This window comes from Topomyia yanbarensis, chromosome 1 (assembly GCF_030247195.1).
Source record: "Topomyia yanbarensis strain Yona2022 chromosome 1, ASM3024719v1, whole genome shotgun sequence".
Classification (NCBI taxonomy): Eukaryota; Metazoa; Arthropoda; class Insecta; order Diptera; family Culicidae; genus Topomyia; species Topomyia yanbarensis.
In genome coordinates, this window is record NC_080670.1 from 85,197,317 (window position 1) to 85,222,179 (window position 24,863).

The following is a 24,863-nucleotide window of genomic DNA, read 5'->3' on the forward strand; positions in this document are numbered from 1 at the left end:
CGATGTCCATTTCGCTGTAAGGCAGTCATGATCTACATCAGCGGTGTTCAACCTTTTAAGTAGCTCCCTGCACGTCACTTCAAACCTCGGACATTCAAAGACTCTCCTCGGACATTCAAAGACTTCAAACCTCGGACATTCAAAGACGCTCCAGGCACAGTGTTGACGTTGCGTGCCCACACCGATGAAGATACTCCTTAAGCAGCCGTGGCTCGGTAGAAGCTGTTTCAGGTTGAAGGTCATCTCTCCGTGCATTCTATTGACCCACGTCGACAGGTTTGGATGAGCCAGTTGGTCAACTTTCCTTTCTCCGTATTATCCTATGCCTGCAGCTACGTCATCATCGAATCGATTCTCATCATCTTCATCACGTTTCTGACATTTCATTGATTGTAGCACTTGATATCCTCCGTCAGGGTAATGCAGATGGGGATCATCTCGGCATCAAGGCATACTGCCTCCGGTACGCAATCGCAACTCGTACGACCAGTAGTCGAAGCGTCCTGTTCAGCTTTTCGCGGTTTCACTTGGTTTTCAGCGCCGCGCCCCAAGCAGTATCGATGACGAAACACTAGATAAAGACCCGACATTTCGCATGTGTAATCAACGTGGTTGTTTAAGCTCAATCAGTCGTCGATTATCACTCCCAATTGCTTCAGTGCACGCTTCGATGCATTCACGTGCCCTTCGATGGTGATCTGTACCCGCTGAACCGCTTTTCAGTTGCTGTCCAACAACAAAACCGTCTTGTAGTGAGCTATTTGCAGCTTGACCCGTTCATCCAGCTCTCGATCGCATCGATTGTCTCCGTCATCGATTTTCTTCAAGTGTCTCACCGTTAGTAACACATCATCCACGAAACCAACGATTTTCACTTTCCTTGGCAGCAGCATTGTTAAGACCCCACACTGATAGAATATATTCGTAAATCGCTAGGAATTTATTTCGTACAAACAACTTTAATAAAATATACGAATTTTTCGTATACATGATGTAGTTCTATCGAAACCCTTTTATTTTTTATTACGAGTTTTTCGTGAAAACCACGAAATGACTTTCGTTGGCTTATTACGAAACAGCTTCTTTCAGCAAACGAGTCGTTCGCTGTTATATACGAATATCTTTATAATATTTACGAGCACCATTCGTCAAACCGTCCACGTCAAAAGAGCAATATGGAGCCATTGTTGCTATTCGTCAGATAATTGTTGTTGTCTGACTATTTAGTAGTCGTATCCGTGTCCGCCGGTTGCAGGAAGATTTCCTGAACCTCTTTCGCTTCCAGTTGATTCAGAATCTGGAGCAGTACAGAATCAGTTGAGCCGTCGTGAACTGCTCGTTGATTTTGTATGAATAATTTTGAGTTTTTCTCTGCCAGATCGGTGCTGTCAAACATCGATCCTAAAAGATCGAATGCGACCAACGAAATCGTTTGTAATATACATAAGCGTTTATTAAAATAAAAGAAACTTTCGTTCATCAAGCGGCCATTTCTTCGTATTACAATAAAAGCGATTTGGCCACATCGATTTTTTTAAATAAAAAAAAACATCGATCCTAAAAGATCGACTGAAAACAATAAGAGGCCAATAAATACGAAAACTTTTCTAAGATAAACGAAAAGATTTCATGCGACCAACGAAATCGTTCGTAATATACACAAACGTTTATTAAAATAAACAAAACATTTCATTTCATTCACGAAAAATAATGTCGTTATCAACGATAAAATTCGTGCAGTGTACATTAAATGTGTAAAATTTACGAAAACTTTCGTTCACCATACGGCCATTCTTGTTCATGAAATGAACGAAACTGACTATTTACAATGCACGAAAATACTTCGTTGCAGAAAACGACGAATGAATTCGTGCATTATTATATTCACGAATTTATATTATCAGTGCATCTTACATCCCATTCCAAAGTGTTTGACAGAGAATGGAGCCCTGAGTAACGCCCGCTGCGACTCGCATTGCCGTCTGGTACAGCAGTGCTCTACTCTGGAAGTAGCTCTTCAGGATCTGGCTCATTCTTTTATGGCACGCTGCGGCACTGGTCTATTCGAGGCTGGATGGCTCGGTGACTTCACTGACTTTGGCAGCAACATCAGTTTCTGCACCTTCCTTATTTTGGGGATTACTTTCGTCTAAAGACGTCAGCAGTAGCATCCTGAACATGTCCGGATATGCCAGGATCGCAGCTTTCAGCACCACGGTTGGTATTCCATCCGGACCGAGGGTTTTCTTTGATTTTAGTCACATCGACGCGTCTTTGAGCTCGTCGTTAGTCACTTGCCACTCGACTGTGTTGCCTCCTTCTTCTTCGCCGTACGGTGTCGGTGACCAGGTAGTTGAATCGTGATTCGGGAAGAGACCCTCAACGATTATCTTTAGCTTACCCGGGCATATTTCAGCTCGTGTCGACGGACCCTCGTCTTCGTCATGACGAATCAGTACGCGTCCCCCAAGGATTGGCGTTTATTTCTCAGCACAGCTACTTATGGCAATTGGCTTGCTAAGCTTGATCTCCCGTTTTAAAAAGTCCCTACCTTCTAGATACGTCGCTTGCGCTCCTCCTTACTCTCCGATCTTGTGCTCTGAACCTGCCTTCTGGATCTAAGACAAGCAGCGCATAGCGTACTGAGTTACTCATTTAACCAGTAAGCTGCACGCCGTCTACTACATGGCCCTAGTTTTCGTGATGTTGTAACGTCACAAGCCGTCACAATCCTTCTAGCCGTCAGCCGTATCAACGTACTTGATTCCGTTGTTCGCCGAAGTAACTCAACAAAGAGGTTTTCGTTAAAGGCTTTCGTCTTCCACTTTAGCTTGCCGCCCCACAGTGGCGGCTCTTCAAACAAAAGTCGGACAAAACCTCAAATGTTACTTAATTAGGCTGAAAATCACAATTTAAGCTAATTTTGAGGTGATGAGCTCATTTTTGATGTCAAAAGTCGTAAAATATTAAATGCATTTTTCCATACAGTGTCACTGAACCTTTCTTATAACTATGATCCCGTTTTCATGATAGATTTTCCGTTACAGTTCACCAATGTCAACAATATCATAAAAAATGAAGAACACTACTTAAAAACCATTGTTGAACGTGTTGGTTTACTGTAGATTGTGTAACTATTTTACACAAAACACCATGCGTCTCCATATCAGCAACAAAGCTTTAAAATCTGCTTAAAACTTTTTGCGCACCTGGGCGCAGAACGAGACCATGATATTCGAAAAATAGAGGTAATTTCACATAGAATGTATACTATGTGACCGTTCCGAACTGATTCCGAAATTTGTACAGAATACATTAGTGAACAAAATATTTTTGATCTGACCACCTTAAACATATTTAAACTAAAAAGTCAAAGTTCCAAGCAAATTTACCGAATGACTTTTACTTACTAACCAAGTTCTTTCGTTCCTCTACACAATGAAACTAGTTGTGCTAAAATCGGACCAAAATCAAAAGAGCAACATGCATTTGAAGTGAACAGAGCAATGGTGGTTTCGAGAATGAAAATCAATAAAAAATCCGGACTTTGGTACGTTTAAACTCGTGTTAAAAATCGTGTTCTTATGCAATGATCATAAAATTTTGAATATACATCATTCAATACATGAGAAATTTAGGAAAAATATAAAATATCAATATTTCAAAAATAAATTTTTGAGGTTTTGGCCAGCCTCCGGCCACTGTGCGCCCGTCCTTCTTCGTGCTGCAACAGGGTTCCATTGGCCGATATGGTAGGGAATCGCCTGGTGGCCTCCATGGGGATACTTCTCTCACACTCTCCAGTCCATGTTCGCCGTCAGTCAAGGACAACATAATGTGGCGAAATTTCTCTCGGTACCTATATCCGTTTCGTGAACTATTAAGCTCCTAGCTCCTCGCTTCGCCGCGATCTACTCGTTATAGTCCTCGGCGGTTGAGCTAGCGTCCACAACGTGCCGACAGGTAGGTGTCCAGTCTGCAGCCAATTTTCACTACAAGGAAATATTTTCACAAGATAACTTTTGCAATTGAAACGTTGAGAATTTCATTTAAAATATTAGGCATATTTTTGTTTAACATATTCATTTTTTTCAAATTTCTCCAAAATATTTCGGGGGGGGTTTCGTCCCCAAAACCCCCCCGCTACTACGCCACTGCTTGACAGAAATGCATCAGTTGGTTGCACGAAAGAAATATTTGCATTACATCAATAACCTGCATGTGTTAAATTGCATAAAATGCTGCCATCGCCAATTCGCGTTCTGAATTATTCGGGTTGGATTTTCGCCCGCATTTGCATTGTCCGGAAGCTAGAAATTATTATGCTATTACAAGATAGCACATTCTGAGATACAACATACCTTCAAATGACCGTTCAAAACTAGTGACAATTATCTGCTTGGGATTCGTTGACCATATCTTTGATATGGTTATTAGCGATGTCATTGAAAAAAATTCTCCCAGAAGATCCATCAGCATGAAAATGCTTTTCATTCAGTGATTTCCTTCAGCAAGAAAAATGTTGAGAATCATATTGATGATTCTAAAAAAACTTTAACTTCGTGATGATGAAGTAGGAATCATTATTGGTAGTAAAATTCCTTCACGTAGAACAGGTTTCTGGAACTAAAAAACCGGTGCGAAATGTATAGCCATCCGAAAGACGTTCATACTCAAATTAAACTTACTTGCAATAGATCGAGCTGGTTGTATCCATTTCCAATTTTCTCAACAGGAGACACAAATGCCCTGCACCGTGCCTTAAAATATTAAGTATTACATGTTCCATGAGATGCTGTTGATTGTCGATTTTGATCCCAGCAAATGCAGCCGGAAAATAAGTTGGAATTCTGGCTGGTTTGTAGATAGTATTACGAATAAAGTACGATTGACACGATACATCAGGCTTCCTTCACCGGCACGGAACGTCAAGATTAGTTACATGCAATTAAATGGAAGCATTCACACACATCAACGGCACGGAACGCTTTGACGTACGGCACGTTTGAACGGGCACAAGAGAAAAGTATTAAACTTATCCTGACGGAACGGTGATGCTCCGTTTACGTTGACGGAAGCGGATGTATCGTCTGAATCGTCCTTAACTAAAAGCAGTTTAAATTCCGGTTCATTTTCTGGTTCAATTTTATTGGAACGTTGTTCCCAGTTAAACTCGTTTCGGAACCGGTTCGGATTTCTGAATGGAGTCAGTATGGTTTCCAACTCAAATGCATCGACCGATTCCGACTCAATCGGTTTCAGAATCGGTTGTTGCATTTTAACTGGAATCCATACTGGTTCCATTCAGGATTCCGAATCAAATTCCGAATGGTTTGACCGGGTTTGATTGGATTAACGACCACCGGAAAGAAGCAAAGGTGAACACATTTTTGTAACCGTTGTAACAGCAAAGTATTTTTTCTTTTTCTTCGGTTTTTTGCTGTCTTGTCGGAACCTATTCCACGCAACGTGGTTTTGATATCTTATAGTTGAATGGTTGAGTTGATGGTTTGAATGGTGCATTTGTCTTATCACTATTTCGTGTGATGACAACATTAACAAGGCCATTGTTGGTTAATGCAATAAAACACAGTAAGTCGAGCCAGAAAATAAGCTGGATTTTCGTCTGGTTGCCATTGGAGCCGGAATACAATCTAAAACCAGCAAGAATTCCAGTTCATTTTCCGACTGGACTTTACTGGGTGTCATCCTTGATGGGGTGAATTCCTTAGTTTTCGTTTGTAGAACTTTTTGCGGTGATACATAATATAGATGCAATATTGTGATTGGAGTTTTGTCGTCGGCGGTTATCTGTGTTCAACGGAATATAAACTACTTTAGTAATTTTAAAAACCTTCAGTAAAGAACAATCTTACCTTTTTCTGATAGTGCACGGTTTTTGATTTCCCAAATACACCAGCTGCTAGTCGGCCTTTGGACAAATTCACCATCTCATCAAGCAGTCGATCTAACGGTAAGCTACGGATTACTGTTGTTTCCAGTTGATCCACTCTTGACTTGTCGTGCGGGTAGAACAATGGATGGTTGGCAGCTCATCTGCCGTTCGACGTCTTGAAATCGGATTTATTTAGGGGTTTCTTTGATTTCAAGACATTCGGGTATAGTGATGTTTTGTCCACAGGAATTTAATGGGATTTTCGATTGATTGACACCGGTGTAGTGGGATGCACTGGATGTGCACCAGCAGAAGTGCAGAAAATTGGGTATGTTCCATTGACACTTCTGCTAGAAACCGATAACTCATTTTCGAAAAAAATCCATATGGGACTCTTATGCTTCTATGGGCAGTATTACTAATAACGAAAGAAAAATAATGGATAAAGCTTCTCTCGTAATCGTAGCAAGCGCATAAAATCCATATGATTGCGATTTGATTCAACCCTTAGACTGAAAACTGATGAAACGGGAATGGTGGTTGTTGATATTTGGGATGATCATCATCAGGGTCATCACCTCCCTTTAGCAAATGCAAGTAATTCGTTGCGAATTGTGTTATTCACTCAAAAATCGTAAACCGGTAATTCTGAAAAAGGCATGAAGTCATTCGATTTTGCATTAATTTGTTTTTTGGATGATTGCTCTTCGAAAATGTCAACATTGAGTTTTCGTGTCGTTCGTATGACAAATCATACGATAAATTGCAACAGTTTCTGTTCAGTGTAGGTGCTGTATTGTCACAAATACAGGATAATATCGAAAGATCAATTGCATTCGCTTCCCGAACACTGTCAGATACAGAATCGCGAAATGCTACCAACGAAAAAGAAGCTCTAGCCATACTATGGGCGGTAAACAAGTTTAAACCCTATTTATATGGCCAAAATTTCACACTAGTGACCAATCACAAAACTCTTACTTTCATTAAAACTTCCGATAAGAATAAAAAAAATTACGTTGGCGCTTGGATGTAGAAAATTACGACTATGAAGTAAAATACAGGGAAGGCAAATCAAATGTAGTGGCCGACGCGTTAAGCCGAATGCCGATCGAAGCAAAAGTAAATGAAATAAATAATGATGTAATTCCCTATCTTTCAGGTCAAGAAGATCACATAGATGACGCAGAATCCACTGCCAACAACTCACCCAAATCCTTTGATTCCCAACCCATTCACTCCGCTGACGAATCAGCTGACTATCTCATTCATTTTTCTGAACGCCCCATAAATTACTACCGAAATCACCTCATCTTCAAAATCTCACGTCTAGATACTACAATCCGAGAAACCTTTTTTCAAAGTTATCATAGGACAATAGTGTCTAAAAACAGTTTCACTAAAGAAGACGTTACACAACTTTTGAAAACCTTCCACAACGGAAAACAGACAGCCCTTATGGCTCCAGAAAACATCATTCAGATGATACAAGAATCTTATAGAGAAAATTTTAATCAGAAAGGCCATTTCGTGTTCACCAATTTAATGGTCGAAGACGTCCAGAACGACGAGCGACAAAATCAAATAATTGCGACCGAACATAACAGAGCACACCGCGGCATAACAGAAGAAGAAGCAAAAATCAGGAGTTCATATTTTTCCCCAAATGTATACGCAAATGTTAGAAAGTTTGTAAATTCATGTGAAACATGCAATACCCATAAATATGAGAGAAAACCCTTCAACATAAAAATATCACCCAGGCCTATTACAGAAAAAACCTTTAGACAGGGTCCATATTGACATATTCATTATAGACAAATGCAGTTTCTTATCCTTAATCGATTCATTCTCCAAACATTTACAAATGATAGAGCTAAAATCAAAAAACCTGATCCACGTTAAGAAAGCGCTAGGAAAATACTTCAGTGATTTCGGAATTCCTCGAGAAATTGTAACCGACCACGAAAGCACCTTTCAATCAATACAACTAAGAAATTTCCTTAGTCTTAAATCCGTTACGCCGCCTCATCAGAATCTAATGGGCAAATAGAAAGAGTTTACTCCACAATTATTGAAATATTTAATACTAATAAACAGAAATTTAGAGGTATGGGCACAAAATCAATTATAAAACTATCGGCAGCACTATACAGCAACTTAGTACATTCATCCACACAATACACCCCGAATGAAATATTATCTAATCAAAACAATATTGTTAACCCAGAAGAAATAATAATAGATGCGCAAGAACTCTTTCTTAAGGCTAGATTGAACATGGAAAAAGCACAAAAACAAATTTTAAGTCGAAATTTAAACAAAGAAGATCCTCCAGTCATAGAAGAAGGAAAAGAAGTCTTTATAATACCAAATATACGCACAAAAACCCAAGCCAGAGCAAATAAAACAAACGCCAACGAGGTACAAGACAAAACATTCAAAAATAACTGCGGTATAAAGCGACACAAAAACAAAATTAAAAGATTCAAAAAAATCTAACAAATTTCTATTTCACACCTTGATTACAGATGCTCCAATATTACATAGGAATCACCTTGATATTCTCGACCATTTCATGCCAAGAAGTAACTATTCGGAGCCTACAAAATGATCTAATATTAATGCAAAAAACAACCCTCTGCCAAATCCAAACCGGAAACATTCGTATTGTTCACCCAATTAACATAACAGAAATAGAGGTCACCATCAACCTACTCACAAATTTAGTTTACCATAAGCAAAGAAAAAATAATGCTTTAATCGAACTAAGTAAACGCAAAATTCGAGAATTGTATTCAAATTTTGTACAAATAAAACCAGCATCGCACCAGAGACACAGAAGAATAGACGCCATCGGCACAATGTGGAAATGGATAGCAGGCAGTCCAGATGCCGAAGACTCACGAATCATTTACTCAAACCTCAACCAGCTTATCAACGAAAACAACCATCAAGTGAAGATCAACGATCAAATCGACAAAAGAATCTCAGCTCTTACAAACACAATCAATCAAATAATAGACAAACAACAAATCAACCAAATCGTCCTCGACGAACTAGACGTTATCACCACCATTATAAACATCGACACTCTCAACAAAATTATAACAAGTATTCAAGAAGCAATGCTATTTTGTAGAATTCACGTCACTAGTAACGGGATACTAACCAGCCAGGAAATTCACTTAATCAAAGACATCATCAACAATCAAGGAGTCAATATTCCCGAGGAAGCCCTAAATTTTGTTACACCGAAACTAGTAATGAACGAAAACACTTTACTGTACACATTACATGTTCCAGAATTGGATAAGGAAAAATCCACAACCATACGGATCTACCCCTTAAACCAAAACGGTACAGTTATAAAATCCTATAAACCCCCAATTTCTGATCAAACAGGCAAAACGACTCTTCACCACATCAAAACCTGAAGAGTATGTCCAATTGCAAAGCTACATCAAAGAATTCAAGGACTCTTGCATACACTCACTCATCATGGGAACGGAACCACTATGTCTTATGGAAACTAAGAATAAAACTACTGCACTACTAATAAGCAATAACAAAATGCTCATTACAAACGCACAAAATAATGAACAACAGTCCGACTGTGGCCCACACAATAGAAATCTATCAGGAAACCTTGTAATATCATTCTCCAACTGCACAATAGCTTTGGGACCATCCATAAATGACGTAGCATTATATGAGGGAGGGGGGAGTTTTGTATTTTGTGACGATGTGTGACGACAGGGGGGTAGGGGGTCTTGTCATGCTACGTAGCTTTTTTAAAGGGGAATAACTATCATTGTTTTTTTTATTTATTTTTAAATTTTGCGGGGACAAGGGGGGTAGAGTTACTGTCAAGCTACGTAATTACCAGGGAGTATTTAGAAGTTTGTGACGGAATGCTACGATGGGAGAGGGGGGTGTTAAAATCGCTCAAAAAATGCTACGTCATTTATGGATGGTCCCTTTCATGGGTCACCACTTTACATCAAAGGAAAAAATAACCGAAAACAAGACTATTCTAGGTGCCTTCCACAACCTAAACATAAAAAGCGGACTTTCCAAAAACTATGACGTTGAAAAAATAGAAAAAGCTACCTTAATAAAGAGGAACAAATTAGACGAAATATCACTTCGACACGAAACAGATTGGAAATGGAAATGGAGGAACCTCTTTAACATCTGTTTTATTGTTCATCACCCTCTACTTGATACTTTTCCATTTAAGAGCAATTCATATAAGAGCAGCAAAGAGAAATCAACGCGGAAGAACGTCAAAATCAACGAATCAAAACAACCCATCAAGTGCCGAAGACGACACTTTTTCAAAGTAAAGTGGATAACGTTAAAAGTTAATTAAGCAGTTAATTTTTCCGGGTAAAATAGTGGCCCTGTAACTAGAATCTTCATCTAACCGGTAGCAGCGCAAGAAACCATACAGCATGGCTGTTAAAGCAATCACCGATGAAGCTCACTTCCAAACCGAACTAGCCGCAGCAGGAGGAAAATTGGTCGTTGTGGATTTTACCGCAGCTTGATGTGGACCGTGCCGAAACATATCGCATTTGTTCGATCAGCTTCCGGCGAAATATCCAAAGGCTGTGTTTCTCAAGGTGGACGTCGACAGATGTACCGAAACGGCGTCGTCCCAGGGCATGTCGACCAGGCCAATGTTTATTTTCCACCGAGCCAGAACAAAGATTGACAGGATGAAGGGTGCAGACATTAATGGACTTGAAACCAAAATACAGAAACATTACGTCACCAGCTTGCATGAATCTTTTTTTTTTTTTTTTTTTTACAATGGAGAAGACCTTTATGTCCTAGCCCAGTACACGTGCTAACGGTAGGGTCCAATCTACCACACGGGGTGCACTGGGGGCGTGTCGGACTCGAATGGTGACCAGCCATTAATACCGACTAAACTCCATTGGGCTCCGCCATCCATCCCCAGGAACTACCTTTCGGCATTACTTCTGGGGGGATGGCCGTACTTAGCGTACGCTCTCACTCGTGCCTTACATTATCGCACACTCGCTCCCATCTTGGCATGGGTAGACCATACCTTCGTCTATCATCCGCCAATTCACTCACTCTAACTCCTCGCCTGCTGCTCGGCGCTCCATGCTCTCTGCAGCCGGCAGGCAATCTGAGTGGTGGCAGTCGAAACTGCGTTCCACTTCTCTACCGCTTGGCACATCCCCTGAACAAGGGTATCAGGGGTTGTATCCAAGCCGCAGACGCCTAGCATAGCGCCTCTTTCGACGTCGAAGCGGGGACATACGAATAGTACGTGCTCCGCAGTTTCGTCGACACCTGGGCAGTCTGGGCAGACTGGGGCCTCAGCGTGCCCAAACCTGTGGAGGTACTGTCGGAAACAGCCATGGCCTGACAGGAATTGTGTCAGATGGAAGTGAACTTCCCCATGGGGTCTTCCCACCCAGCTAGATATGTTGGGTATCAGCCGGTGGGTCCACCTACCTCTCGACGAGTTGTCCCATTCGCGTTGCCATCTGGCGACCGAGGTCACCCTGGCACGCTCACGGACTCCCCTATTGCCACGCAATTCGAAACAATCTTCGTCTTCCCGGATGACCAGCCCGACTGGCATCATACCCGCTATCACGCAGGATGCATCATGTGATACCGTGCGGTAGGCAGATATCACTCTGAGACACATCAAGCGATAGGTGCTCTCCAATTTGCGACGGTAACTGGTTACTCCCAGTGCCCTCGCCCAGGACGGTCCACCGTACCTAAGAATAGATACGGCGACACCGGCCAGTAGCCTGCGTCTACTGGCGCACACCTTGGAGCTGTTGGACATCATCCTCGATAATGCCGCAACAGCCACCGAAGCCTTCTTGCACGCATAGTCGACATGACTGCCGAAGGTCAGCTTGTCGTCTATGATGGCCCCAAGAATCTTCAGACTCCGCTTAGAAGTTATCTCAACTTCTCCCGCTTGGATAACTGCTTGTTGTGCCGACTTGCGGTTATTGACAACAACCACCTCCGTCTTGTGATGGGCGAGCTCTAGGCCTCTCGCGCTCATCCATTCCGCCACTATGCTTATCGCGTGTGTCGCCGTTAGTTCTACCTCTGAGATTGACTCCCCGTAGACCGCCAGGGTGACATCGTCGGCGAAACCGACGATTTTCACACCCGGAGGGAACTTTAGTCTCAGAACCCCGTCATACATAAGGTTCCATAGTACCGGGCCCAGGATTGAACCTTGCGGAACTCCTGCGGTAATAAGAACACTTTGCTGACCGGCATCGGTCTCGTATAATAGTACACGGTTCTGGAAGTAGCTTTCCAAGATCCGGTACAGGCCCACCGGCAGGCCAAGCCGGTGTAACGAGAGCGCGATGGCATCCCAGCTTGCGCTGTTGAATGCGTTCTTCACGTCAAGTGTCACTAACGCGCAATATCGAATGCCCCGCCTCTTCCGTTGGATCGCTATCTCGGCAGTCCTTACCACTGAGTTGATAGCGTCCACCGTGGACTTTCCCTTTCGAAAACCGAACTGATTACTTGACAGGCCGTCCATACCTTCTGCGTATGGAGTTAGCCTGTTGAGGATAATCCTCTCAAGTAATTTGCCCGTCGTGTCAATCAGACAGATTGGTCTGTACGCCGATGGGTCGCCAGGCGGCTTCCCGGCCTTCGGCAACAGTACCAGCTTCTGCCTTTTCCATCTATCCGGAAAACGGCACTCGTCAAGGCATCTCTGCATAGCCAACCTGAACATGTTCGGGTTCGCCATGATTGCTGACTTGAGAGCGCTGTTTGGAACTCCATCAGGCCCTGGAGCTTTATTCACCGCTAGAGAATTAGCAACTGCAAGTAGCTCTTCGTTCGTCACCGGGGCCACCATGTCGTCCGTACCCGCCGTGCCTTGCGGCGCTGGGGGCCAGGGACTTATGGTTCGGGACGGGAAGAGTACTTCGATAATTCTCGCCAACCGTTCTGGCGACCGTTCAGGAGGTGAGGAGCCCCCTTTGGTCTTTGCCATCACGATCCTGTAGGCATCGCCCCACGGATTCACGTTGGCCTCCTCGCACAATTTGTCAAAACACGCTCTCTTGCTGCGCTTGATGGCCTTGTTAAGGGCCGATTTCGCAGCACGAAACACTTCACGTCGTTCCACTCTACCCTCCTCAGTGCGGGCTCGCTGCATCCTACGTCTAGCTTGTAGGCAAGCTGACCGTAGGGCTGCGATCTCAGCACTCCACCAATATACCGAGCGTCTGCCATTTCTTGGCAGGGTCTTCCTCGGCATAGTGGCGTCGCACGCGCGTGATAGAACAGCTACCAGCGCATCCCCGCTTAGACTGTCGGTGTTGACCTCCAGTCCCAGGGCCGCGGTGAAAACTTCGCTGTCGAAGTGATTGGTCTTCCACCCGCGTACCTGACAGGGATTACCCGCCCTAGAATGCTGCACACCAAAGTTGATCTTGAAGCGTATTGCTAGGTGATCACTATGGGTGTAGCCTTCGTCTACCCTCCAGTCCATGTCTGGGACCAAACTTGGACTGGCAAACGTTACGTCAATCCACGACTCGACCCCATTCCTACGGAATGTGCTAGCGGAACCATCATTGACTAGCACTGCGTCGAGTTTCGCAAGCGCCTCCAGAAGCGCTTGGCCCCTACCATTTGTATAGCGGCTGCCCCACTCCACCGCCCAAGCGTTGAAGTCACCCGCTATGACAAACGGCTTTCGTCCCACCATGTCAGACGAGAGCCTATCGATCATCTGGTTGAACTGTTCTATTGGCCACATAGGTGGGGCATAGCAGCTACAATAGAACACACCATTGATCTTGGCAATCGCGACACCCTCCGCAGAGGACTGTACTACCTCCTGGACCGGGAACCGACCCGTTGCACAGATTGCCGCCATTCCAGACCCGTCCGCCACCCAGTTGCCGTTGTCGGCAGGGACGTTGTACGGGTCGGATAGAAGGGCGACATCTGTCCCCGACTCCAATACCGACTGCCACAGTAACTGCTGAGCAGGTGCGCAGTGGTTAAGATTCAGCTGTGTGACGATTGCCATTACTTCCTCTTTCCCGCCTCCCCGAAGGGACAAGCAGGTCCGCCCATAACATGGTTGCGGCCCTGCTTCTTGCTAGCGCAGATGAGACACTTGGGTGCCCTCTCGCATTTCAGCGCCTTGTGTCCCTCCTCGCCGCAGCGACGACACAACTTGCTCCTGTCTGGGCCCTTACAGTCGTATGACTTGTGGCCTGGCTCCAGACATTTAAAACATCGGTCCACTGAAGGCGGCTGGAGTATGCTAACTGGGCATACTGACCATCCGATCTTCAACTTCCCTTTGTCGGTTACTTTCTTGGCTTCCGCGGCCGGTAACTTGAAGTAAGCTACCTGCGTGCCAAGCAACCGCTCCCTGATACGTACAGAGTTCTGATCGATCTCGACGCCGCACTGCTGCTTAACGGCCGAGACGACGTCCTCTGCGTTTGTGATCTCGTCCAGTTGCTTACACTGGAGAGTCACTTCCGCTCCCAACGACCTCACCTGAGCGCCGTTTCCCAAGACCTCTTGGGCCAACCTCCTATACGTTACTCCATTGGATTGTGATCCACGCTTCAACACCAAGATCATTTCGCCATCTTTGGTGCGTCTGACGCTTCGCACATCCTGTCCTAAATTCGAGAGGCTTTCAGCCGCCCGCATCGATTTTAGGACATCCGCATAGCTGCCCCCGTTGGTTTTCACCAACAGGGCCTCTCCTCTATCCCTCGCCTTCTTCTTAGCGGGTCGAGGTGCGTTGGACTTCCGCTCCCTGCTAACCACCTGCCATTCGCCATCTTGTACCGATGGCGCCGGCAGGCTGGTGCCAGGTCGCTCCGCAGTGCGCGCCCGATTGGCGGCTTTCGCCTTTTTTGGCTGGGAGGTCGCCTTCTCGGGACGCCGCCCTGCGGGATCCTTCGCACCCGGATCCGCACCACCCAAGCGACGTTTGGCCTTGTTGGTTGCCCGTCGTTTGGCATTGCTGCGCGTGCCTACATTAGGCCTAGGCCGCTTCGCAGTCTCCCCCTCCATTAAGCGTTTGGTGGCCGATAAGGCGAAATCTATCGCCTCCTGCGCCATCGTCGCTCCGCCATGGAAGGAGAAGGCCTCGGTTTGGATACCGCGGTCGGCCTTCTCTCTTTCCGTCCACCTCTTCATGTAGGCTACTTGTTCTTGTCTTGCGACTCGAACAGCCTGACGAAGCACCAGCAGGTTCTGTTTTAGATCCTTACTGATGTTACTCCTCCCGCTCGTGAATTCGATGATGCTATCCAGCTGCTTGGCAACTTCCTGCATCGCAGGTAGTGGTCCGCCAAGCGTGCTGGTAGTATCATCTCCTACCACCTCCATTTCACCATTGGTGCCGTTATTTGCGGCCACCTTCACTCCGCTGTCAGCCCCTGTTGGGGGAGACCTCGCCAGACCCCCTTTGGCAAAGGGGTTCAGCGCCGTAAACACTTCCGCCTCCTTATCGCATACTTTTTTATTGTTATTGCAAAGACTCATATTAAGACCCACGAGTTGCGCGAGAAAATAGGTCCGCCACGCCAGAGCTCCGCATTAACGTGGTAAGAGACACTTACTGTGGGGGGTGCCCAGGTACCCCACAGGCTCCGTTAACGATCGGGCATCATTTTCACCCCCCCGATCATTCATCCCTCGGCACGGATCGCTTCACGCCTTGGAATTGGGGTTACCCCGTTTGGTGGGCCCATATCACCGGAACGGGTGGTCCGTAGCGCTATTGTATGCCGGCAACTACACGGCCCCCCTTCCCTGTCAGCATACGACCATAGTCCCAACGAGTTGGCTACCCGAACATTCCTATGGCTACTCGTATCCCAGCCGGTTCCGCGGGGAGGTAGAGATAGGAGTTCCTGGGCAAGAGGCTAAGGACCACTGTGGCTAACCACCGGGTCTGTATTGCGCATTGCCCAGGCATTTGCCGGCCAGCTTGCATGAATCTGGAGAAGATTACGGTCATGGAATGTTGGACTTGAACACCTTCATCCAGAAGAACCAGTGCGAATGTTTGAACGAATCGAACGACCACCCGATGGTGAATGCGTTCAGTTCCAGCGGTGGTCATCTGGTGTCCGATTGTAACGAACAGTTGATCATTTCGATTACCTTCAATCAGCTGGTCAAAATCAGTGCCCTCAAGTTCAAAGCACCGCCCTCTCACGGACCGAAAAAGGTGAGAATCTTTATGAATCAACCAAGCACCATCGATTTCGATATGACCCAATCGCAAGTTTCAGTGCAGGATCTGGTACTGGGGCAGAAGGATCTTGTGTCGGGATCGCCGATTCCGTTGCACTTCGTTAAATTTCAGAACGTGCCGAAATTGCAGCTGTTCGTGATGGATAACCATTCTGGTGACGAGACGACCATTATCGATCCGATTGCAACGACTAAGATGGATGACTTCCAGCGGGTGGCTGGGAAGAAGGGTGAAAGCCAGTAGATTGTTTGAGCCGCCGGGAGAAGGATGGTTAGAAGGCGGTGGATAGGTGCGGTGATGAATATGTTTGATCGTATACTTAAAAGGTTAAAGATACTGATGCGCGTGAACTTGTTCTTTTTATAAATTGTTCAATAAAATAATGAGCAGGAAAAAATGGCATATTATTTTGATATTGCTCCGGCTGAGAAAAACTCAATCTCAAACTTCATATAAAACCAACGAGCGATGGCTCAGCTGAATCCGTACAGCTCCGGATTCTGGAACAACTGGAAACGAAAGAGGTTCAGGAAATCTTCCTGAAACCGGCGGGCACGGATACGGCTACTAAATAATCAGACTGAAACCGTCGTGATGAATTGTTGACGTATTCTACCTCTATTGGAGCTTTTTTGACGTTGACGGTTTGACGAATAGTACTAGTAAATATTACAAAGATGTTCGTATATAGCAGCGAACAATTCGTTTGCCGAATGAAGCTGTTTCGTAATAAGCCAACGAAAGTCGTTTCATAGTATTCACGAAAAATTCGTAATAAAAAATAAAAATGTTTCAATAGAACTACGAACGATTCATCATATGTACGAAAAAATTCGTATATTTTATGAAAATTGTCTGTACGAAACAAATTCTTGACGATTGACGATAATATATTCTATCAGTTTAGAACTTCAGACAATTTATACGATATTGCTATCATTCATAGTTTTTTTTGTCAAACATCAGAGAATCTCAATGAGCTTTAGAGATGGTAATGCGCCAGTTGTATAAAATTTAGGAAATAAATTCAAACTTCAGAGAATTTTCATGGACTCAAACAGTTTACATAAACAGTGGAGTGTCACGATATTCACTCATCTTTTACCAAACTCGGGGTAATTCTGCGAACTTCAAAAAATTCTACGATCATGATCGAAATCTTTAGAACTTCTGGAAAGTTTACGAAATTTCAAGAGTATTTAAAGGATTCATGGAAAAAAATTTCAAACATCAAGGGGTGTCTTCAAGTTTTACAATATTACTTCAAACAAATAAATTACAACGAACCTTAAGTAAATTTCTGAAACTCACACTTAACTCCACAAAATTAGGAAAGTTTGACCAAAAACTTTTGCATGCTTTATGTACGGTATGTCTCACAAGTAGCAGAGAAGTATTACTAACTTCGAAGTAACCGGTAAAATTCAAAGAAATGTTTCATTCAATATTAAACATAAAAAGTAATATTTTGAAATTTATTTTTGTGATTCGATAGTACGTACACTAAACGAAGCGAAGGTGTACGTACTATCGAGGTATAAATATATATATATAGATATATATATATATATATATATATATATATATATATATATATATATATATATATATATATATATATATATATATATATATATATATATATATATATATATATATATATATATATATATATATATATATATATATATATATATATATATATATATATATATATATATATATATATATATATATATATATATATATATATATATATATATATATATATATATATATACGGCAGTTAACGTTACCGCATTCATTCGTGTGTTGTATGTTGTTCCATGAAAAGAACGACTGTGCTAGATTAATATTAATATGGTGTATTTGCAAGGTTTTAGCTTCTGCCATATTGAGCACTATCTTCACTTCAGACAATAATAATACAAAAATTTTTTTATTCCAGCGCATTAGGGAGGGCTATAGCCCCCCCCCTAGCCCCCCTTGTGCACGCCAATGAAAGGCCGATAATAATAGGTACTGAAAAATGTGGTGATTTGAAAAGCTTTTGTTCGGTTAAAACCTTAAAATCTACCAACAAAATTTTACATCCAGACGAGTATGAAAGCTGCTGTCGTATGTTTTGTTTATTTTTATGTACTAACGTAAATCGAATTTGCATTTAAATGCTCTACATAATTATACTAATAATAATGTGTTATTATGAAATGAATAAAAATTTGATTTCTAGGGAAAGTTGTGGGGTCGGTTTTACCCACAGTGTCGGTTTTTCCCACAATTCCCCTACCTTTTCGGTTTATAAAACACAATACACAATTTTTACACGTAAACGATCAATTTAGAATTTTCATCTTTATCTTAATAATGAGGAAATTGTGAAAGTTGATGAATATAAATAATTAGGTATTTGGTTTGATAGTAAGCTTACTTGGAGAAAACATTGATTACCTGATTAAAATTTGTAATAGGAGAGTACATTTTTTGAGAAGCATTACTGGCACGTGGTGGGGTGCCTCTCCTTCTGATTTAAAAATTCTTTATAAAACGACTATTTTATCAGTTTTAGAATATGGTTGCTATACCTTTGGAGCAGCTCCTTATACACATCTTTTAAAATCAGAGAAAATTCAAAATCGCTGTTTAAGAATATGTTTTGGTTTAATGCAATCAACACATACTAAATCTATTGAAGCTATTTCTTTTGTTCTTCCTTTAAAACTTAGATTTCATTAACTAAATTGTAGGTTTTTAACTCAATGTTTTTACTCATCCAATAGCTCCTATTCTTGATTCATTATTTGAAATCAATCCTTCTAGCAGAATTTTAATGCCATACATATCTTGTATCACAGAACAAATAGTTAAATCACCTCCTCATATTTATTGATCTTTCAATATTAATGTTCATTGTACAAAACCTACAATAGATACTTCTTTAATAATACTCAACTAACCAATATTCCTTCACGTCATTTATTACAATTTGCCAAACTACTTTTTAATCAAAAAATTGTAAATATTCATGATAAATATCTCTTTTTTACTGACGGATCTATGATTAATGAAAAATCAGGTTTTGGTATTTATAACAATGAAATCACTTATTTTTTCGCTTACATTTACCATGCTCAATTTTTATTGTGGAATTAGGGCCGTCGAGAGCCGCGTCGGGCCCCAATGCTGGTATTACTGACGGGCCCTTCTAAACCTACTTATTTGAAAATAGATTAGAAAAATTGTATACATTCAACTGTTCAAATCAAACTATGTTGAAACTGTTGCTGTTTCTGTTAATGTCGGTGTCTTCAACAGAAAAACGTCAAAAACATGATTTCCATCTATATAGAAGAAGATAGTGCAATAGAAGTTCAATTACACGATCTGTTGAACACAATAAAGTACGTCTACCTGGAGAATTTTTTACTGAAAATAAGTACCAGTGTAAGAGATTCGTTTAGCTGTGTATAAACAAGAATCCTCTTAAGGCATGAATGGAAATGAATCCACTACTGTAATCTGTAAACGATCTGTTTGCTGTGGTAACCCGGTTGAGGCAAGCAATAAACAAACAAACCAATACACTCAACTGAAATCTATAAATATTCGAAAAAATACCCCGTAATTTTTCCTTAAGTTCGATGCACTTGAAACTTTCTGAAAATTAAGCACCATCGTAAAATTATGTTTAGACAACTTTGCTTTATTGAACCTTTTCTCCTAACCCAGAATGCCATGTCTGTTAGTTGTAAACGTTTTATTCTGAGCATGTGCTGTGAGATCATAATGTCTCAGATAATAAAACACATGCTCAGTAGTTAGTATGTAACATTATATCTGAAACTATGAGTGCGTTAGTGCCCATGAATTCCATTGCAGTATAGAATCCATAATGGCATTGAGCAGATATCGTAAAATGAAAGTCATGCTGCTATGGATCTTGCCATGGATATTCCGTCAAAACTTTCCACATAGGAATCGAAACATGCACACTAGTTGCTAAGAACTATACAACATAACATGCTTTTGAAAAGAAACAACCGATAACTAGTGGCCAAGAAAAAAACACACATAAAAAAATTAAAGGGTTGTGTACAGGACACGGTGACATTAAAAATGTAGCTTTTTTCAAGAGCGTGCAAATGAATTTTATCTATCACACATATCGACTCACGTTCTTGCTCACTCGCCTGTTTTCATGTGTTACAATTTGCTATATACCCTCCCCATTAAAACATAATTTATTGAAGGTCATTTAACGGTAATCTATTATTACAATTAATCAAGTATCTCACTAGGCGATTGGCATTGTTTGGCTGATCCATCTAGTAAAAATAGGCTGGTCTGTCCAGAAAATATATTCAAAAGAAAAGTTCCATATTGAGAACTGTAATGAGGAAGCCCACGCCCGCCAACGGAAATATACAAATTCTCCATGAAATATGAAGTATCATTTTCCATTTAAGTTCCATATTGATAAGATTGTTCACTTAAGTTCAATAATGTACTAATGCACTTAAGTGAACAATATTAAGGTTAAGTATTTCTTGATCGATTAGTGGCTGAACAAATAAAATTATTTGATAAATTATATTGTTATACAACGTTCGCACTACCAGTTAAAACGGGTTTTTGTGCTATCTTGGTGACATTTTTCTTGTTGCGTAAATTTCAAAAAACGCGTAAATGAAAACCGCGTAAATTTCAAAATCTGCGTCAAAAAATACCGCGCAAAAAAACCTGAGTGTACTCTCTTATATAAAATACTACGCTGCTGAACAGTGCAATAACTACAGAAGCACGTTGTCAGATGCCTTACTGATAAAAAACATTTAACAGAAATATGAAACATATGAAAGCCAATAGGCTCTTTACCCTACGTAGCTACAAAGCGCCGTAAACATGGATTAACAAGTTATAACGCACACGCATGCATAAAAATAAATATATTTTTTCAACGCAACACTCACAAGCAGCACACATAAGTTGCATCCTGCCGTATTGAATTAAATCCAAACTACCCCACCCACACACTTTTTAAATCATTCTGTGACACCGTGCTGGTAGCCGAAAAACGGCCACCGCTGCCTAAAATGCATAGCGTCTACCGCTTAGTGTGTCGTCCAGATGCTGCAGCCATGATCTTACCTGTTCGACATAAGAACAAAAACTGATTCAAACGTGTACGCATCACCTCTATTTATAAACTAACCGTATATGGTTTAGTCACTTAGGTGAGAGTGTGTGCAAATGCTAACGTTGCCGGAAATCGATAGCGCTTATTGCATCGCCCGGAGACGATGTTGCTCGTATGAGATATTAGCAACAACTGATTTAAACGGACATGCGTCGCTTCTATTTATAACTTTTTGTGTGTGATTGAGCCACTAAGGTGCCCTCTAATGATGGCTGTGTCTGAGAAATCTACCTCACGAATGGCAATTTTCCCGTTTTTCGTGAACCTTTTAATTTTACCAATTTCCAAAAGTCTACTTTTATTCGGGAGATATTAAATTATTACCAATATTTAAGTTAGGTGTTTCTGAATCGGTTGGTGTATGAATGGTAAAAATCCATCAAGTAATATCGAATTTAAAAGCGTGCAAACCTTACATAGTTTCGTTACATGGGAGATAGTTTAGATTTTAGAATGACACCTAGCCCCAGATAGTGGAGTAAGACATTTTTTATGTCAAAAACGCAAAGCAATCCTCGATTACCAACGCGTTTTCTGCTTGACCCTCTAATACAACATGAGTTAGTGCCCTTTTGAGCCATGTCTATCGTAAGTCTATCGTATCTATTAATCTCTGGTTGACTCATATTGCTACATCCGCGGATAGCTGTCTTATTCCGTGGTACCCGAATCGGTTAAAATGGCCATAGTTACGAGTTTTTCAATTTTCGGATACCTGCTTGCGGCCTGTTAAAAGTGTACATAATGGCTAACCCCGTTATTAGAGGAACACGGAGCTAGTTCGTGTATTCGTACCTCGATTGTGTTATCGCCTATATATACAGATGTACTGACTTCAAGTTGCCACATTCAACGATGTATTTCGTTTCGCGAAACAAACGCTTCGATTTGATTAATAATCTGAAACACAATCAAAACGCCATGTCTATCATTGTGACATTATAGGGTGTAAACATTGACCATCCTTAGCTCCATTTGTACATTTGTTACTAGGCGTATAGGCTTATATCGCTCGGGTAATTTGTGTATACCACGCCAAAAGAATGTTTCACCTTTCGAGAAAAACAAGTCGTCAAGCCATTTTTGGACGTCTTCGTACGATGTGCGAATTGAATTGATGAAAACAAATGACAATCGTAAGGGGCCAGGTCTGATGAATAAGCGGGTTGTGGTAGCACCTCTCAGTTGAGTGTCTCTAAGTAGTTTTGGACCATTTTTGACATGTGCGATGGAGGCTTCTCATGACTTTGTTCATAACCTGTTTCAAAATTCAATTTGATTAGTTATTGTTGGTAGTGGTAAGCATTGACAGTTTCTGTTTTTTGTTAAATTTTCTTTCACTTTTTTAAATTTTATTTTATTTTCCGAGAACGCACTGCAACTACAGGCCTCCACAAGCATTTGGTGTAATTAGGCAGACGATTTCTTCAAATAAAAGCCAAAAAGTAGAGCTTCCCGCATATACGAAATAAGACATGATTACGCAAGGGAAACGTAAGTTATTATATGAAATAACTGATGATGTGCAAAAATTGGTGTAAACAGGTATCGAGTTCACACAAAAAACGGTTGACGTTTCTATGATAGCTAAACAGCGGATTAAAGCTTATATACCTGGTAATTCTTTCACTTCTCGAACAGCTCGTATTTCTCGTTCAAAAATATAAAAATAAAAAGATTTTAAATTCACATAAGTTTATCTTATATTGAATCCAAGAAAAACTGAGAAAATGCAGGTTTTTTGTGGAAAAACAATAGGACCTGTATAATGTAGAAGTTGGTTTTAGTACGCTGTGAGAATATGTAGTAACACAAAACGCAGTAATAAAAAAATCAGACAAAATAAAACAACTGCCAGTGCAACCGAATGCAAGTGCTGATGGCTGAATTGAACTGAATTGATTTCTTAATTTCGCACATAAAAATTGGGACCTTATTCTACGTATCACAAGCATCTTTGGCGAGGCCTAAAATTACTATTCTATATCACACAATGCATTTTAGGGAAAAAGTTACTTTAACGTGCTATGAAAATACTAAAAATTAAATAATACACTTCAATTAATGGTTTATTAAGGTCAGTCTACCTTCTCATCTCGACCAGAGTTGAAGCTAAAAATCGTACCATCATAGACACACGGCAGAAACTAGCCCCACTGCAGACGAATTGTCTTGCAATTAGTTTTTGGAAATTTCCTGCAAGACCAGCTACTCGAGGAGTGAACCAATTGTCTGAAGTGAAGATAGTGCTCAATATGGCAGAAGCTAAAACCTTGCAAATACACCATATTAATATTAATCTAGCACAGTCGTTCTTTTCATGGAACAACATACAACACACCAATGAATGCGGTAACGTTAACTACTACATCCCTGTATTCAAACATTCACATCTTGGAAACTAAACATCCGAATCTAAAACAAATTAATAGCGTTCTTACTGTTTTTTAGTTCTTTCAATTTTTTAAAATTGGTTTGGATAAGATCGGTTCAGCCATTGCTGAGAAACACGAATGAGAATTTGTCCGTTACATACACACACACAGACACACACACAGACATTGTCCCAAATCGTCGAGCTGAGTCGATTGGTATATAAGACTCGGCCCTCCGGGCCTCGGAAAAACTCTTGAAAGTTTGAGCGAATTCTATACATTTGTTTTATAAGAAATGTAAAAATGCGTATATTTAAAATCTTTTATTTAATCTTTGCTTAGTGTATTTATGGAGTTATTTTGTAAGCAGTTAACATTCTGATTCAATTTGTGAACTGGTAGTGAAAATAAGAAAATTTATAAAATAGTGCATTTTACGATCTACATCCGATTGTCATTTATTTGGATCTATCCAATGAAAAAAATAATTTTTTTCGTGATTCACTTTCTTTGATGTGAGATACGACAGATATATGGGCAAGAATTCGCGATAACATGTTATTGATTTATATTAAGGAATAAAATGATCCCACTTATTCTCACAGCGATATGTAAAAGAAAATAATCAAAACAATTCTTATTGCAGTTTTGATTCTAATTCGCAAAAACAACTTTGATCTGAACATGCGATAATCGATTCGATTTATCCAAATGCTCTCCTGTAACTCTTCGATGAGCAATTGGAATCAAGCGTATAGAGAGAAGGAAAGAACAGAGAAATCAAAAATACAGATAAATATAGTTCGACGGTGCTTGTCTTTCCTACCTGCTAAAACTGGCATTTTTATTACCATTGCAATTTATTGCGAGCAAAGAGAGCCATATTGACCCAGAAGAAAGCCGAAGAGAGGATTGAAAATAACGAAGTATGCGCAAGAGGAGCATGTCATATCTTTGTCTTTTTCCGGTAACATTTGCATTACTGAGTTCTGATCGGCAATATACGGCAATGTTAAAAACCGTACAATGAGGTTAATAGAAAATTCACTGTTTATGCCATTTAATACTCTGATGTATTTATATTTTCAAAATAATTTTGGAATCCTCGATTTA

The 24,863-nt window shown here is 41.2% G+C and overlaps 1 protein-coding gene and 1 long non-coding RNA gene across 2 annotated transcripts in view; one reads left to right on the plus strand and one right to left on the minus strand.

The window, feature by feature from the left end:
* The window catches only part of LOC131693967 (synapsin), a 966,657-nt gene that overhangs the window by 908,892 nt on the left and 32,902 nt on the right, over positions 1-24,863 (plus strand). The gene's annotated exons all lie outside the window — the stretch shown is intronic.
* LOC131694043 (uncharacterized) lies at positions 4,158-4,937 on the minus strand. Its single transcript, XR_009306385.1, has 3 exons — positions 4,689-4,937; positions 4,362-4,626; positions 4,158-4,310 (listed from the first exon to the last, which is right to left on the minus strand). It is a non-coding gene; the product is annotated as an uncharacterized LOC131694043 (long non-coding RNA).